The sequence below is a fragment of the Macaca thibetana genome, chromosome 5 (genome assembly GCF_024542745.1).
Source record: "Macaca thibetana thibetana isolate TM-01 chromosome 5, ASM2454274v1, whole genome shotgun sequence".
Taxonomy (NCBI): domain Eukaryota; kingdom Metazoa; phylum Chordata; class Mammalia; order Primates; family Cercopithecidae; genus Macaca; species Macaca thibetana.
Window position 1 is genome coordinate 147,624,394 of NC_065582.1, and position 17,316 is coordinate 147,641,709.

The 17,316-nt window shown below is 38.2% G+C and overlaps 1 long non-coding RNA gene across 7 annotated transcripts in view; it reads left to right on the top strand.

Annotated features, from left to right (window-relative positions):
* Nucleotides 1-17,316, top strand: part of LOC126954669 (uncharacterized) — a 106,249-nt gene that overhangs the window by 16,920 nt on the left and 72,013 nt on the right. Inside the window, exon 4 of one of the 7 annotated variants that reach the window (XR_007725686.1) lies at nt 1,540-2,054. The exons of the other annotated variants lie outside the window; for them this stretch is intronic. This is a non-coding gene — a long non-coding RNA (uncharacterized LOC126954669). Of the gene's footprint in view, nt 1-1,539; nt 2,055-17,316 lie in introns of those variants that run through there. 7 annotated transcript variants of the gene reach the window in all.

A 17,316-nucleotide genomic window follows, 5' to 3' on the forward strand; every position in this document is an offset into this window, starting at 1 on the left:
GTTATCTTTTTTATTATATCATAAAATTCTACTATCTTAGTTTTTCATTTTTAATATTCACTTTTACCTCCAGTTTGATAAAAATTATATAATAATATGGTCAATGTAACATATTTTCAAGAAATTGGCTGAGACATTTTTCAAGCTTGTGAACATAATTTTTTCAACATTCCAAAAACCTGGTAACTAACTAAGCTGGTATATAATGACCATTGCACATGTAATCTTTAAACATGATATTAAACATCACATTTGGGTTCTTAAAAAATTTGTTTTTTTGCATTGCCTCACAATACGTATTTATATTTTAAGTGTTTCTATTGTAAAATAAGACTTGCTGAAGGACCACATGGTGTAATAGCAAATTGAACTTGGTCATGAACTCCTACTTTAAACCCTGGTCATTGCACTTACTCATTCTTTGACCTTGGGAAAATTATCTCTGAATCTGTGCTCCCATGTATAAATAGGAATAAAAATGTTCATGGAATTTGGTTTTAGAGACAATTTAATTAGTTAAAAAGAGAAAAGAAAACAAAATCCCACTATCAATATATATTACTTTTTTGCATATTTCCTTCTGGTTTTTGCTCCTATGTGTATCTATTTTACTGTGTATTTATGAGTATGGTATATGTGTATGTTTAACACGTTTATTTAGGTCAAATAAAAAATGTAACACTTTTATTAGGCTGTTCAGTATCGAGCAATTAAAAAAAGCATATAATCTTAATAAAATAGATTTTTAGTTTTCTCATAACAAATAAGTCAACTTACTTGCATTTCAAATTGCAGTTCCTGGCTGATGCTGATTTTGCTGGTCCAGGGAGCACACTTTTAGGTCACTGATCCCTAGATAATTGTTTCCCAAATCCCCTTCACTTTTTGTCATATAAGTTATATGAAAAACAGCATGTATTTTTAAATGTTGATTGTTTACGAAGCAACAAATCTTTTCCTATTATATGCCTTTTGAAAGTCACTTTTCAGTTTATTATTTTCAAGCTGCAAGATGCATTTGATGTTATTTTATATAATTTTATAATTTTAAAATTAGGGACCCTGATGCCTCATTTTCTGATTTTTATTATGTATTCTGTTTTTCTTATTAGGCTGACAGAATAGATAAGAGGATTTCAGTAGGTAGATAGGAGGGAAGGGATATTTAGAGGTAATTGGGTAGAGTGGAAAACACAGACAAGCTGATTTGAACTCAGTAATAATCCTTTAATAACTTGGATAATAAACTTTCTCAGCCTCACTTTTTTTTTTTTTAATCTATAATACAGCTAATGATATCCACCTTAGAGGGTTGTTAAAAAGATGAGATAACATATATGATGGTTGCTAGCCATGCCTCATTTATAGTACGCACTCAATAAGTAATAGGTGAGGTAATGTTGTTACTGTTATTAAGCAATGAGAAGTTCAAGTTTGAACTTGTTTTTTATTTCAACATTATAATTTGTATATATCGCAATAAATCTTGATAAAAATAAAGGTATAATACCCATCAAACTAATAAAATATGTTTTCTAGGTTGAAAAATGACAGATGCAATTTGTTCAAAAAAGAAAATGTATGGAGGAGAATATTCAGACAGTGATGACGGGAAACAATGGAGATTACACAAGATCAGAGTAAAATGTTCATAATTGTTAAAGCTGGGGGATAATCACATGGGAATTTATTATACTATTGTGCCTATTCTTATGTATGCCTGAACGTTTTCATAATAAAAAGTTTCAGGCTGGACGCAGTGGCTCATGCCTGTAATTCCAACCCTTTGAGAGTCCAAGGCAGGAGCATTGCTTGAGCCCAGGAATTTAAAACCAGCCTGGGCAGCATAGTGAGACCCTGCCTCTACAAAAAAATTTAAAAATTAGCTGTGGGTTGGGTATGGCGGCTCATGCCTGTAGTCCCAGCACATTGGAAGACCGAGGCTGGTGGATCGCTTGAGCTCACGAATTTGAGACCAGCCTAGGCAACATGACGAAACCCCATTTCTACAACAAATACCAAAAAAAAAAAAAAAAAAAAAAAAAAAAAAGAAAGGAAGGAAGGAAGGAAAAGAAAAAATTAACTGGATGTGGTTGGTCATGCCTGTAGTCCCAACTACTTGGGAAGCTAAGGTGGGAGAATCATTTGAACCCAGGAGGTGGAGGTTGCAGTGTGCCAAGATCATGCTACTGCACTCCAGCCTGGGTGACTGCAGTGAGACCTTGTCTCATAAAAACAAAACAACCCCAAAAAAGTTATTTTAAAATCAGTGCTCTCATTTAACAAACATTTTTTGAGCATTTATCAAGTGCCTTGCTCTACATTGAACTGTCCTTCAGTCCTATTGCTGTTACTGAGGTGTGAAGGAAGTGTGGAGCATAGGAGGAAGGGTTTAATATCAATGGATAGAGGGTATGTGGAAAGAATTGGGAAAAGCTTTACAATATTGAAGATATGGGCTTTGAAGAACGAGTAGGGTTTGGTTGGATGGAAGAGAGATTAGAATGGGCATTCCAGAGAGACAACAATCTAAACAAAGGCACAGCGATATGCAAATCTTGGCATTTTCCATGATCGATGCCTTTTCTAATATGCAGGCCTGTGGTAGCTGAGGCTGGAAGGACCTTGTATGTCATGCTGAGAAGTCGGGACTACATTTCTTCAACTGAAGGTTTTTGAGTAGTAGAGGGATGTGATTGGATATGTGTTGTAGGAGGATAACTTTGCTTTTTGAGAAAACAACTTTATTGAGGTATAATTGATATACAATAAACTACACATACAATTGCTGACTTTGGACATATGCACGTACCTGTAAAACTATCAACACAATCAAGGTAATAGACATAAGAAAGATAACTTTGATTACGAGTCTGAGAAAAGATTGGAAGGATAAGACACTAGAGACAGACTAGTTAGGATACTCTTAGAACCTATTGAAATAAGAACTAATTTAAGAACTTTATGAGTATTGGCAGTAGAAATGGAAGGGTGAAGACAAGTTCAAGACATTTTCTGGGTGGGAATTTGATCTAGGATTGAAGTAGGGAGCTATACTGTCCTCCACAGTGTAAACTAAGTTGCTGTGAGTCATATAAAATAGCAATAACTAGAATTTTTTTTCCGCTTCTGCTGAAAGCATTTGAAGAATGATTTTTCTCACCTGAGCATCTTTTCTTCAAGTTCATGGTTCAGCTTTTATAAAGACTAGTATTGTGCTTTCTGGGGCTGTTTTCTTTTATTGATCCATTTATTCCCCCTCACCTTTCTCCTTTCTTCCTTTTGTGTGTGTCCATCTACACACACTCCTTTCTTTTAAACAAAAAATAATTTACTTTCTTATGACTTGTGGATATAAAATCATCATTAGCTTTTGGGCTTAACATTTAAGACAATTTCATAAATGTGAAGCTTAAAACCTATTTCCCAAAATATTTTGCATTATTAGATGTTTGGGGGAAGTATATATTGTTGACATGTAGAAACTTTTTTTTTTTTTTTTTTCTTTTGAGACGGAGTCACCCAGGCTGGAGTGCTGTGGCATAATCTTGGCTCATGGCAGCCTCTGTCTCCCGGGTTCAAGCAATTCTCCCACCTAAGCCTCCCAAGTAGCTGGTATTACAGGCGCGTGCCACCGTACCCAGCTAATTTTTGTATTTTTAATAGAGATGGGGTTTCACCATGTTGGCCATGCTGGTCTTGAACTCCTGATCTCAGATGATCTGCCTACCCTGACCTCCCAAAGTGCTGGGATTACAGGCATGAGCCACTGCGCCCAGAAACTTTTTTTTTTTAAATCATAGAATCTGTATAGGTAGTGTTTTTTTAGGTGGAGTTTCTCTGTTTTTTTTTTTTTTTTTCTCTCTCTCTTCCCACCCCCCACAACACTAGAAGGCCATAAGTTATGCTTTGTTTTAGAAAAAAGAACATACGACATTTCTAGATCTTCTTGGTATATTACAACTAGATATGTCTATAAGGAGAAAATAAATGGGTAGAAATACCAGCACAATTAGAATAACTAAGACATTGATTTCAGGAGGCCTCTATTAACAAAAGGACCTAGAGAAGCTGCTACGTGGCAGAAATCATGAATAATATGTTGAATTGACTTAGATCCCTTAAACCCAGTCTTGTTTCACATCAGGTACCTTTGTTGGGCTTCCTAGTTGGAGTTTACCTGGAGTGCAGCTTTGCCACAAAGTAAACCGTAGGCCTACGTTAGAAATTAGTAAAAGTTCCTCTCTCTCAACACTGCTAAATCAACTTGATGCGAGTGTTTATTGTGTAAGGAAATACTGCATCGAAATAATCATGTAATGAAGAAAGATTTCTTACTCTATTTGCTACCACAGAAATACACCATATCATATTCTAGATCTAGAGTTTTAAGTTATAAACAATTAGCAGTTGAAAGAAGTAACAAATAAATGACTCTCGGGACTGTATTTTCTCTATATATTTATACAACTATATTTGAGTTGTCTTTGTTGGCAAGAATCAGATATAACATAAAAATGCATTCCTGCCACAAGTGTGTAACCTGTATCAAATCATAAGGAAACATAAGACAGCCCCAAAATGAGGGACATTCTACAAAATAACCGGCTTGGATTCCTTAAACATGTCAAGGCTAAGCAACACAAAGGCTGAGAGACTTGCACGTTTTTTAAAAACGAAGATGTGATAACTAAATGCAGTGCATAAACCTGGATTGGATCGTGCTCCAGGTGAAGATGACATCTATAAGAACATTATTGGGACCAGGCGCGGTGACTCATGCGTGTAATCCCAGCACTTTGGGAGCCTGAGGCAGGTGGATCATGAGGTCAGGAGTTCGAGACCAGCCTGGCCAACATGGTGAAACCCCATCTTTATTAAAAATAGAAAAATTAGCCATGGTGATGGGCACCTGTAATCCCAGCTACTTGGGAGGCTGTGGCAGGAGAATCGCTTGAACCTGGGAGGCAGAGGTTGCAGTGAGCCGAGATCGTGCCACTGCACTCCAGCCTGGGCCACAGAGCAAGACTCCATCTCAAAAAAAAAAAAAAAAAAAAAAAGAAGAAAAAAAAAGATTATTAGGACAAGTGATGAAATTTGGATACGGACCATAGATTAGAAAATAGGGCCTGGCGTGGTGGCTCACACCTGTAATCCCAGCACTTTGGGAGGCTGAGGCAGGTGGATCACTTGAGGCCAGGAGTAGGAGACCAGCCTGGTCCACATGGCGAAATCCTGTCTCTACTAAAAATACAAAAACTTGGTGGACATGGTGGCACACGCCTGTGATCCCAGCCACGTGGGAAGCTGAGGCACAAGAATCACTTGAACCTGAGAGGCGGAGGTTTCAGTGAGCTGAGATGGCACCACTGCACTCCAGCATGATCAACAGAGGGAGACTGTCTTAAAATCATTTTGTATCAGCATTACATTTCTTTATTTCAGTGACTGTGCTGTGGTTATATAATAAAATGTCCTAGTTCTTAGGAAAATGCATATTGAAGTGTTTAGGGCCAAAGAGACACTTTATGTAAACAGTTGGTAAATCCAAGTAAAAGGTAGATGTGAATTTTTTGTGCTATTCTTGATATTTTATCAGAAAGTAACCTCCACGAAAATATCTTAGAAAAAAATCATTATTTTTGAGAATATTTTATTATTGTCATAAGTTTTTATTTCAAATTGGTGTGTTGAATTATATAAATTTCTTAATAAAAGACTTGTGTATTAAACATATTATTTATTATTAAATGTTTTCTGATGACAGTTATTCACAATTACCTTCCAAACAGCTATTTTATCACAAGTTCATTGCAAGTGCTGGCAATTAAAATCATATGTAACATATTAGGGATGCTGAGAAAGAGAAGGGCAGCCCTTGACCTGTGGGGCCAGCCTGGCACTCACTGGTAGGCCTTGGCGCTCTCCTGTTGGACATAGTTTCACAAAACATCAGCATTAGGCAAGGCCAATCTGAGACCATGCTAAATACAAGATAATAAATACAAGGTATCTTGATGCAGTACAAGATAAACACACATTTTTTTCTAAATGCACACAAAAATAAGGTTACTGTGTCATCTACAAAATACCAAACATCCCCCTTCCCAGCTAATACTAGTGACAGTTGCTTCTCTACCAATTATAGCTTGAGCTATGCTCTAGTGCCCTCCCTATAGATAAGATTTATTGAGGTAGCTAGTCACAGAATTGTCCTCATATTCTGCCAGCACTCAGTATACAGTGAACCCCTGCTTCCTTGAACTCTCCCCCAAATCACAACCAGAGTCCAAATCCATGACAGATTCTAACACCCTCTTACTGAGGTACCCCAAGCCTCATGGTGTGCCTCTCAGGTTCAAGTGATTCTTGTGCCTCAGATTCCCACATAGCTAGGATCACAGCCTCATGGTGTGTGTGTGAATAATAAACACAACTTGTTCAACTACAAGTGTGTTCCTGACCACAAGACATTGACAATGTCTAACATGATGTATAATACAAATCAATATGTAATAGGTCACTCACAGACATATATTTCTACCAATATGTAAGTGCGATTTGATTTTCTTTTGGCTTAAAAATAGAAGGTTTATAACTACCTGGCTAAGATCATTTTGTAGTAAGGAATTTATAGCCCTGTATTTTAAAAATCAAGTTCTATGGTACAATAAAAGTAAGTATTTTCTTTTGTAAACATTAATATTTTACCATGTGGATGGTAAATGATGGACAGTTGTTGGCAACTGAATGAAAGAAAGATGCTCCATGTTTTCCCGAAAAACACTTGGTTCTTGGAGATAATTTAATATTCGGATTGCATATCCTTTTTTTTTTTTTTTCTTTTTGAGGCAGTCATTCTCTGTTGCCCAGGCTGGAGTGCAGTGGCATAATCTCAGCTTATTGCAGCCTCTAGCTCCCAGGTTCTTACCTCAGCCTCCTGAGTAGCTGGGACTACAGGTATGCACCACCATGCCTGGCCCCTTTCCCCTAGTGTAATGTCTTCTAGGCTCATCCATGTCATAGCATGTATCAGTACTGCAGTCCTTTTAATTGCCAAATGATACCTTATTGAATTGATATACCACATTTTCTTTTTGCATTTATCAGTTGATGGCTATTTGGGTTGTTTCCATTTTGGGGCTATTTTGAATATTACTGCAGTTAACACTGGTGTACACAATTTTTGTGTGTTATTTCTCTTGGGTAGATACCTAGGAGTGAAATTGCTGGGTCAGGTGTTAACTCTATGTTTAGTCTTTTAAGGAAATGCCATACTGTTTTCCAAAGCAGCTGCACCATTGTACAATCACATCAGCACTCTATGAGGGGTCCAGTTCTCCCCATCTTCGCTAACACTTATCTGTTCCTTTTATTATAGCCATCTTAGTGTGAAGTGATTTTTTCATTGTGGTTTTAACTTGCATTTTCTTATGACTAATGATGTCGAGTATCTTTTCATGTGCTTATTGACCATTTGTATATTTTCTCCAGAGAATTGGCTTTTCAGATCCTTTGTCCATTTTCAAAATTGGGTTAAGTTTTTATCGTTGAGTTGTACGTGTTCTTTATATATTCTGGATACAAATCCTTCCTTTATCAGATAGATGATTTGAAGATATTTTATCCCAATATGTGAGTTATCTTTTCAACTTTTTGATGTGTTTTGCAGCACAGAAGTTTTTAAATTTTTGGCTGGGTGCGGTGACTCACGTCTGTAATCCCAGCAGTTTGGGAGGCCGAGGTGGGCGGATCACCTGAGATCAGGAGTTTGAGATCAGCCGGACCAATGTGGTGAAACCCCATATCTACTAAAAATACAAAAAAATTAGCTGAGTGTGGTGGCGTGTGCCTGTAGTCCCAGCTACTCTGGAGGCTGAGGCAGGAGGATTGCTTGAACCCAAGAGGCAGAGGCTGCAGTGAGCCAAGATCACGCCATTGCACTCCAGCCTAGGCAACAAGAGTGAAACTCAAAAAAAAAAAAAAAAAAAAAAAGGAAATGATTGCCTGATCCAAGTTCATTCAGAATTATGCCTGTGTTTTTTTTCTAAAAGTCTTACATTTAGATCTTTGATCCATTTGGAGTTAATTTTTGTATATGGTGTTTAGTAGGGTCCAAATCCATTCTTTTGTATGTATATAGCATCATTTGTTGCAAAGACTATTCTTTCCCCATCAAATTATCTTAGCACTCTTGTCAGAAATGATAATAAATGTTAAGGATTATTTCTGGACTCTCAATTCCATTCCATTGATCAACATGTCTATCCTTATGACAGTACAGCACTGTCTCAATATCTATAGCTTTGCGGTAAATTTTGAAATGAAAACGTGTGAATCCTCCAACTTTTTTCTTTTTCTTCAGCATTGTTTTGGCTATTCTGGGTCCCTTAAATTTTCATACTAATTTTTGGATTCAGCTTATTGATTTCCACAAAGAAGCCAACTGATATTTTGATTCAATCGTTTGGTTTTTAAATTTAAATTAATTTACCCACTTTTGTGGGGTGATTTGGAATTTATAAAAAGCTTTTATTTATGCTTCTTGAATAATTATCTCATTTATCATTTTTGCTAAGCATTGTTGTACATTTTGTAAATGAGGGCCTTAAAGGTTTAAAGAGGCTGACTATGTAATTATTATTATTGTTTTTTAACTCTAATACTTGTTCTTTATATTGTAGCTCCTTTCTTAATATGCCCTCAAATAGCCATTTAGAATAATAATGTCTAAATTATAAATGTGATACTACATTGGTGGGAAAATTAGTCAATAGCTAAATTAAAAACATTCTTATTAGGAACATTTTTTCAGTTGGAGGATATTTGACTGCTTAGAAAAATTGTGAACAATTTGTGTTAATCCCTTAAATCTAGTTAATTGTCTCAGACAAGGTTGAGATGACATGAAGTCACCCAGTGAGTAAGGAAGGTAGATAATGACAAGTTATTATTTGTAGTACACTGAATGAAGGATATTTTACTTAAAGGGTCCTAATTATTCTTTTTCCAGAATGATTTGAATATGGAACTGTACACCTATTAAAAATCACACTTATGGGGACCACACTGATATAATTTTTGTTTGTTTTTGAGACAAGGTCTCACTCTGTTGCCTAGGCTGGAATGTGATGGTGCAGTGCTGAGCTCAAGCGATCCTCCCATCTCAGCCCCCAAGTAGCTGGGACTACAGGCATGCACCACCATGCCTGATCAATTTTTAAATTTTTTGTGGAGATGAGGTCTCACTGTATTGCCCAGGCTAGTCTTGAACTCCTGAGCTCAAGAGATCCTCCTGCCTTGGCGTCCGAAAGCGTTGGGATTACAGGTGTGTTAGTCTGTTTCACACTACCATAAAGAACTACCTGAGAATGGGTAATTTATGAAGAAGAGGTTTAATTGACTCACAGTTCTACAAGACTGGGAGGACTCAGGAAACTTACAATCATAGTGGAAGCAAAGGGGAAGCAAGCACCTTCTTCAGATGGTGGCAAAAGAGGGAAAGAGAGTGAAGGGGGAAGTGCCACATACTTTTTTTTGATCTCTTGAGAACTCACTCACTATCATGAGAAGAGTAAGAGGGAAATCCACCCCGTGATCCAGTCACCTCCAGTCAGGTCCCTTCTCTAATTGCACATGAGATTTGGGTGGGAACACAAATCCAAACTATATTAACAGGTGTGAGCCACCTTGTCTGGCCCACATTGGTATAATTAATACAAAATAAACTTACATCTTTTTATCAAGTTTTTTTTTTTTCATTATGTAGATATGGTCAAAGAAAATGTCATTGATGTTTGTGAGAGCTTTAAGTTCCACCTGAACTGAATTTTTAAATATTAAGAAAATATTTATTGAGGCCAGGTGCAGTGGCTCACATCTGTAATCCCCATACTTTGGGAGGTGGGCAGATCACTTGAGGCTAGGAGTTCAAGACCAGCCTGGCCAACATGGTGAAACCTCATCTCTACCGAAAATACAAAGATTAGCTGGGTGTGGTGGCACATGCCTGTAATCCCAGCTAATCAGAAGGCTGAGGCAGAGAATCGCCTGAACCTGGGAGGCAGAGGCTGCAGTGAACTGAGATCACGCCACTGCACTCCAGCCTGGGCAACAGAGTAAGACTCCATGGCAAAAAAAAAAAAAAAAAAAAAAAAAAAAAGAAAGAAAGAAAATATTTATTGAGGTAAAATTCATATAACATAAAATTAACCATTTTAATGTGAACAAATGCTGGACTTTTATCATGTAAAATTTCAGGGACACAGAACAATAAAAAAATAAATATCATAAATACTCCTACGCCTATCACCCAGATTTGGAATAGTCTTAGCATTGTGCCTTATTCGATGAGGACTTTAATACTTTTTTTTTTGAGATGGAATTTTGCTCTTGTTGCCCAGGCTGGAGTGCAATGACACAATCTCTACTCACTACAACCTCCACCTGCCAGGTTCAACCGATTCTCCTGCCTCAGCCTCCCAAGTAGCTGGTATTACAGGCATGCGCCACAATGCCTGGATAATTTTGTATCTTTTTTAGTAGAGACGGCATTTCACCATGTTGGTCTGGCTGGTCTCGAATTCCTGACCGCAGGTGATCCGCCTGCCTCGGCCTCCCAAAGTGCTGGGATTACAGGCATGAGCCACCGTGCCCGGCCTAATACATTTTTAAAAATAAAACCTTATAGATAAGTTTAAGGCCCCATGCCTATTTTTCCTGATTCTATTTCTCAAAGGCAGCCACTATCCCAAATTTGGTATTTATTGTTGCTATGAATATTTTCATACTTTTGCTACATATGTGTGTATCTGGAAACACTATGTGGAATATATGGAAGGAATATATAGACTATATAGAATTGTTTGATACATTTTTATATATACATGGTTTTATATTGAATCATGTTTTACATGCTTTTAAATTACTTATTTATTTACTTATTCTTTAGACACAGAGTCCCACTCTGTTGCCCATGCTGGAGGGCAGTGGCATGATCATAGCTCACTGGAGCCTGGAACTCCTAGGCTCAAGTGATCTTCCTGCCTGAGCCTCCCAAAGTGCTGGGATTACAGGCATGAGAAACTGTGCCTGGCCATATACCTTTAAAAAAAAAAATGCAACATTATGTTTCTGGGACTCATGTTGACACATACCTTTGTAACAGCTAAACAGTATTCAATTGTATGGCTATATCACAGTATACTTATACATTCTTTTTTTGATGGACATTTAGTTTCCAGCAAGGTTATTTAAATTAGAAAATGCAACAATGAACATTCTTTTTTTTTTTTTTTTGAAACAGAGCCTCACTCTGTCATCCAGGCTGGACTGCAGTAGCGCTATCTTGGCTCACTGCAACCCCCGCCTCCCAGGTTCAAGTGATTCTCCTGCCTCAGCCTCCCAAGTAGCTGGGATTACAGGTGCACACCACAATGCCCGGCTAATTTTTTTTGTATTTTAGTAGAGACAGGGTCTCACCGTGTTGCCCAGGCTGGTTTCAAACTCCTGAAATCAGGCAATCCACCTGCGTTGGCCTCCCAAAGTGCTAGGATTACAGGTGTGAGCCACTGCTCCCAAACAAACATTCTTTTTTCTTTTCTTTTTTTTGAAATGCGGTGGTGTTCTGTTGCCAGGCTGGAGTGCAATGGTGATCTTGGCTCACTGCAACTTCCGACTCCCGGATTCAAGCGATTCTCCTGCCTCAGCCTCCCAAGTAGCTGGGATTACAGGCACGTGCCACCACACCGGCTAATTTTTGTATTTTTAGTAGAGACGGGGTTTCACCGTGTTGGCCAGGATGGTCTCGATCTCCTGACCTCATGATCCAACTACCTTGGCCTCCCAAAGTGCTGGGATTAAAGGCGTGAGCCACCGTGCCTGGTCAACATTCTTATTTCTAATGTGGCATAGAGGAGTGGTTAGGAGCCAGGGTGCTAGAGCCACATTACCTGTATTTGAACTGTGTCTCGATGGGTAAATTACTTCTCTGGATTTGAGCTGTGTCTCTATGGGCAAATTACTTCTCTGTTCTTCTCTTTAGTGCCCTGTTTCCTTCAGTCATGAAAGCAATGAAGGAAGACAGAATTTCTAATATTATGGTTTCTGAATCATCCTTAATGAGCCTGTCATCAATAAAATGAGAAACTGCAACCTATTTAAACACTATTTATCAGATTATAACACACATTAGAGAATTTAAATATCTTTATGGCAGGACAATGAAAGTAAAGTGCAGTCTCTATTCTGACTATTGTTTGAAGCTGAAATTTATTGGTATTTTAATACCAATAAATTAAAGTTAGTAAGTAACTTGCTAAGTAAGTCCAATCATGGCATACTACTCAAGGAGCATTTTACAAAGATCTAATACAGAAACTATGTCTGATACAACAGTAACTACAGTTGCCAGATCCCCATTTTATTTCCTGTAATTTATATTTGATGTTCCTGGATTCCTCTGTCTTTTGGAGCAGCCTATCTAATGTTTGAAAAGGGAGAAGTTAATAGGTGTATATAATTGTGATTTTATTTACTGTCCCTGGGACCTAGTGCTGTTTTAAATTCACAGTTTGGTGGGGTAGAGTGTCCATTTGGCATGTTTGTATGCGCTTGGCCCATTTAAGCAGAGCTCTTCTTTGCCCTAGGCTGGTAAAAAAAAAAATCAATTCTAATAGCACATTTGAGAAGAGGAACAACCATTATTGGAAACTTCTTTGATGTTTAATTTGTCGTTTTAAAGCATAATTTGGTAAACTGAGGTGTTTTTCCCCTCCTTTACATTCTCCAGTGGCCAAAGTTGTCTCTCTTATTAGAAATAGCCATTTTTTTTTTTTTAAAATGAGACAGAGTCTTGCTCTGTCACCCAGGCTGGAGTGTAGTGGTGCGATCTTGGCTCACTGCAACCTCTGCCTCCCGGGTTCAAGCGATTCTCCTGCCTCAGCCTCCCGAGTAGCTGGGATTATAGGCGAGCACCACCACGCCCAGCTAATTTTGGATTTTGAGTAGAGACGGGGTTTCACCATGTTGGCCAGGCTGGTCTCAAACTCCTGACCTCAAGTGATCCACCCTCCTCGGCCTCCCAAAGTGCTGGGATTGTAGGAGTGAGCCATGGTGCCTGGACTTTATCTATGGTTCTTGTATCTAAAGTGAAAATTTTTGAAAGTTGATTTCTGTCCAAGATATCTGTACTTGAAGATTGACAGTAGAGTTCCTCTGGGTAGATCTGACATAGTAACTGAATAGGAGGGATTGGAGATGGGAGCTGTTGTTCCCTTCCTCCCTCCCCATCCCCCACCCCCACTTGGACTGAACCCTAATCTTCAGAGCAAGACTCCTTAGGATTAGGATAGAAAGAAATTAAGATCTCAGAAGTTTGAACTGGTTTGTCACTGACTAGGTAGAGAGTTTCCCTTGGTGGTTTCAGTGCTAAGAATTTGATCCTGTCTGGTGCTGCACCTATCTTTTTGTAATTATATACATTCATTGTTGTTTTATCAATTTTGAAAAGCCGCTCATATGGGCTTACTTTACACAGATCAAGTTAACCATTTTCTTGTTTAAGCCATGCTGCTTTCAATTACAAGCAGCCTACACGAATTCTAACTGATACTGGTGGAACTGGATTAAATGACTTTTGGTTCCTTTCTAGTTCTGACACATGAGCTTAAATATTTTTTGAGGGCCAGTTCTATGCCTGGTGCTATGCTAACTGTCCACATTTCCCTCCTGTCTGTCCACATATCCTTCAAAGTGAGCTTCTTTGAACTACATGCTTGAAGCCCTGAGTTGGTTAGCATTCAGAGACTGGGTGATGCAGCTCGAGTGGCTGAATTTTCTCCCTACCTTCTGACAGTCAGTGGGCTCTGATGATCAGTGTCTTGGTCCTGCCCATTTTTGCTAAGAGCATGAAATAACTTAGTTTCTAACCTCAGTATCCTAGTTGTGAAGTCCAGCCTGACATTCAGAGAGTCTATACTTCTTTTTTTTTTTTTTGAATTTTACTTTAAGTTCTGGGATATACGTGCAGATTTGTTACATAGGTATACATGTGCCATATGGTTTGCTGCACGTATCAACCCGTCATCTAGGTTTTAAGACCTGCATGCATTAGGTATTTGTCCTAATGCTCTCTCTTCCTCCCTTTGCTCCCCACCCCTTAACAGACCCCGGTGTGTGATGTTCCCCTCCCTGTGTCCATGTGTTCTCATTGTTCAACTCCCATTTATGAATAAGAATATGCAGTGTTTGGTTTTCTGTTCCTGTGTTAGTTTGCTGAGAATGATGGTTTGCAGCCTCATCCATGTACCTCAGAGCACGACACCTGATGCCTCTGTATCCAGTGACCACATTGTCAAGGTCAGCCTACTTGTAACCCCCACTTGTGTGTACCCCAACCCCTGGTCTGGGGATTCCCTGTATCTGTCATTGTCATTCCCCTTGGGGTCTTCCATCTGATCACCAAGGCTTAATTTGAGAAATCTGGTTAGGATCTGCTACTTATGTTTACACGTTGCCAGGGATTCTACTTGTTTCACCTTCTCTGGGCAGTCCTAGGACAAAACAATTGGGTCTATTTGTTCATTCATTCATTTTCTCATTCCTTCTGTGGTTAGTACCTCCTATTTAATATAGCCAAGGCATCAAGATACAGTTACCCTTGATGAAGTCATCAAGATCTATTTGCTAGAATACTTTAGATATGTTAACCTTTTATCAGGAGGAAGAAATGGCAGGAGGTCACTGAAGTTCAATGGACAGAATTCTTATTTCAGCAAATGTGGCCACATTTGCTAAAGATTGTGTTTATCTGGGTCTGGCATTATCTCTTTCCGTGTTTCTCTCACACTCTCTTTGTAGTAAGATATTCGAAGTCAGTATCTTCTGGATGATGATGATCCATTGGAGGAAGATGTCCTTGTTGATGTATGTGTTTTAGGTTCTCCAACAAATAAGTATATAGTTTTTGTTTTTCTTTCTTTTTTTTTAAATTTTATTTATTTTTTTGAGACAGGGTCTCACTCTATCACATAGGCTGGAGTGTAGTGGTGCGATCACAGCTCATTGCAGCCTTGCCCTCCCACGTTTGGGTGATCCTCCCATCTCAGCCTCCCAAGTAGCTCAGACCACAGGCACGCACCGCCATACCTGGCTAATTTTTGTATGTTTTTGTAGAGATAGGGTTTTGCCATGTTGCCTAAGCTGGTCTCGAACTCCTGGGCTCAAGTGATCCTCCTGCCTTGGCCTCCCAAAGTGCTGGGATTACAGAAGTGAGCCACTGTGCCAGGCCTAGTTTCTGTTTTTAATTGGAGAAATAGCTTCAGATTTGGCCAACTTACAAAACACTTATTTTTAAGTCATTTGAAATATAATTTATTTGAAACTTAAAGATATTTTTCTTTGTGCTAGTCTTTTGAAAATACTTGTGTCCTTTGCAAATGGTCATATCCTTATCTGAATAATCTTTTGTAAATATAATTTCTGGAAAAAAAGGGAAATTCAGCTTCCTATTCTAAAATGTAAGAACTAGGAACATGATGCAACCTGGCCTCTGGGAAGGAATCTGGCATCCACTTGTTTGGGAGATATTCATTGAAGAGTTAGTGAAGCCATTATACAACGTGTGTGTGTGTGTGTGTGTGTGTGTGTGTGTGTGTGGAGGGGGGTGGGGCAGGAAGGGTAATTCTAAAGAGCACAGAGCTTTTAATAGCTATGCTATTTAAAATTGATTATTTAAGTATGAATAAATACCTGTTATAGTAATTTTCAGAAACCTCTAATTTATTTGGGAAAGGATGGCATTATAAAAAGTAATATTTGTCAGAATCTGTTATAAAAACTGGTAAAGATTATGTGAAACTCAACAGAAAGATACTGAAAAAATTAATAGCATGGTTTGCTGCAAATCAGAAAAATGTATTCACAGGGATTGAAGTGGAGGAGGAAGAGTTTCCAAGGTAAGGGAAGGGGGGATAGCTGTGAGATTGGGGATGGAGAAAAATAACATTTAATACTAAGTACAGAACTGGGAAATTTAGATAGAATTCACATTATAAAAATAAATAAATATAAATATAGGGTTTTTTATTGCATACTACAATTCTAGAAAATGTCAAGATTGTTTGGTCATCTTATATTTTTGCTTCCAATTTATCATTTAGCCTTACAGACTTTAAAATAAAGGCTATTTTAGGCTGGGCACGGTGGCTCATGCCTGTAATCCCAGCACTTTGGGAGGCCAAGGTGGGCAGATCACTTGAGGTCAGGAGTTCCAGACCAGCTTGGCCAACATGGTGAAAACTCATGTCTACTAAAAATCCAAAATTAGCCAGGTGTGGTGGTGCATGCCTGTAATCCCAGCTACTTGGGAGGCTGAGGCAGGAGAATCGCTTGAACCTGGGAGGTGGAGGCTACAGTAAGCCGAGGTTGCACCACTACACTCCAGCCTGGGCAACAGAGTGAGACTCCATCTCAAAAAAAATAAAAAATAAATAAATAAATAAAAAATAAAATAAAGTTTTTTTGAGGAAATAAATCATTTTCTACCAATATTACATAGAAAGTCTAAAAAACATAATTAATAACTAGAGAAAGATAGTGTATTTAAAAATAATATCTAACCAGAGAATTTCAGGTTTCCTTCTGGTTTTCTAACTATTGGTAGCTAAAAATGCTGATGTCATTTAAAATTATTAATTGCTGTTTTATATGATCCATTTAAGCTTAAAATAAAACTGGATATTCAACACTAAGCCAATATTTTTGTTCAATTCTGTGCCAAGAATGATTCTAGGTGCAGATACACGGCTATGAATCAAACAGCCAAGGGAATTAAGAAATGGAAATGAGTTCTGTTTCCATGACAATTTAATGATTCTTATTCTGTGGGGAAAACATTCTTGCACTACTTCCCCTGAGTTCATGTAGAGTAGTAGTTCTCGATCCTGGCAGCCATTAGAATTACTTCAGGGTTACTTGGAGTGGCATGGTCTCAACCCAGATTTATTAGAAATAAACAGAATTTCTAGAGATGGAGCCTGTTACCTTCTTCTTTTTGAGCTCCCTATGTTGTCGAGCCAGAGTTGAGAACCACCAATTTATTCTAGAGTATGCCAAATCCAAGGAAGCAGATGGAAAGCCTACTTCATTTCTGAAGATTCATAGCTTCTTTTTTTAAAATTCAATGCACAGGAATGTAAAATGGCTCTGTTGCTGTGGAAACTGGTTTGGCAGTTTCTCAAAAAATTAACCACCATAAAATTACCATATAACCTATCAATTCCATTCATAGGTGATATACCTTCAAAGCATTGAAAA